The sequence below is a fragment of the Etheostoma spectabile genome, chromosome 9 (assembly GCF_008692095.1).
Source record: "Etheostoma spectabile isolate EspeVRDwgs_2016 chromosome 9, UIUC_Espe_1.0, whole genome shotgun sequence".
In the NCBI taxonomy this organism is placed as follows: domain Eukaryota; kingdom Metazoa; phylum Chordata; class Actinopteri; order Perciformes; family Percidae; genus Etheostoma; species Etheostoma spectabile.
In genome coordinates, this window is record NC_045741.1 from 9717022 (window position 1) to 9718535 (window position 1514).

The 1514-nt window shown below is 37.3% G+C and overlaps 1 protein-coding gene across 2 annotated transcripts in view; it reads left to right on the forward strand.

The window, feature by feature from the left end:
* LOC116696265 (complement factor H) overlaps window positions 1-1514 on the forward strand; it is a 47998-nt gene that overhangs the window by 41237 nt on the left and 5247 nt on the right. The window lies entirely within an intron of this gene.

The following is a 1514-nucleotide window of genomic DNA, read 5'->3' on the forward strand; positions in this document are numbered from 1 at the left end:
CTTTACTGAAGAAACACAAGACTGTCTCTTATTCTAGAGGTCATATGCAGCAATCAAAGACCACAACATGTGTATTCCTGGGAAAACAATTGGTGGCATCAATCAAAAATGGGTGAGACTACAAGATATAGGTGTGTGGCAGGCTACGTGAACGCAGCCAACCGGGCCACATGCACCAGACATGGATGGACACCAAATCCACTCTGTCGAGGTATTGTAAAGTTCATCTTTTATATTTGACTGTTAATCATCGGATCCATATTTGTGAAAGTGGAGAAGAAGCTTCTTGTCCAGTTAGAATTAATATTTCTACTTTACTGCCTGTTTTTCACTAGAAAAGTCCCAGGAACTAAACTCTGTAACTAAATCAGGAAGTAAACGTCCCTTTTTCCACTTTAGTTACTTCATTATTTATCTGTCCTGGTACCATAGTGCTCACTGCAGAGAGTTACTGTTCATCTGCACATGGTTTATTATGTTGTTTAGTTCTCCACACCCATCACTACAAGGCTACTTCTCGTTCACTCTCAAACACACCCCTCACCCCACAACATAAACACAGAAATAACTGTTGATGAAACAATTAAAAAAGAATAAGAGTCCAAAACATATTTGGGATTATATCGCCAAAGAATAGTTCAGCAGATCATTACTAGGCTGGGTTTACTGCACTTGCAATCTCTAACACAATGTCAATCTTTGATGTCTTTGAATTACTCCCCCCATCACTTTTCTATACACTTGCTTGTTAGGTGTATAACACGTGTGATGTAATGTAATATAAAAGTAGTCTTTATTACTGCTGCCAATAAGACCAAACTGATGTGTTGGTTGGGTTCTTTTTACAGAAAAAACATGCGAAGACTGGATTCCCCCGAGCAGATGTTGTCAGCCAATACAAGCAGAATACCGCTACGGTGAAAGGTCGTTTGACTGCAAGGATGGTTATCATAGGAGAATTCACTTACAGTGTGGGAAGATGGTTCGGCAGGAATCCAAAAAGTGTAGCAGGTAAGGATGTTCAGGGACAACAATATGCAGTGTTGACCAACATAGATACAACATTTAATAACAGTTGTTATTGTTTGTTGGTTTATACATGCAGGCACTTTATAGATTTTAAGAAATTACCATCACAGCCAAAACCTGTCAAACTTCAAGTCAATCCATATCCATACAGTCTGATTACAACACAAACATGATGTGTCTTGTAAAAAGATTGTTGGGAAATATCACTAAGTAATCGTCACACACAATCTGAATTTTGAGTGTTGAAAAACTGCATAACACAAAGGGGTAAAATTAAAAAATGAAAATTTTAAAAAAAGATTTTTAAGGTTACCAATCCAAGATGCCAAAACTAATCCACATTTAAAGCTGATATAAATCTGTTTTAAAAGCACAGCTTGTTAGCTCTCATTAATTTTAATGTTGCATATTAATGTGCTCATTCTGGAGTAATACTGTACAAGATCTGAGATGAGACAAGGGGAGGTACCTTACTTTGTGACTTT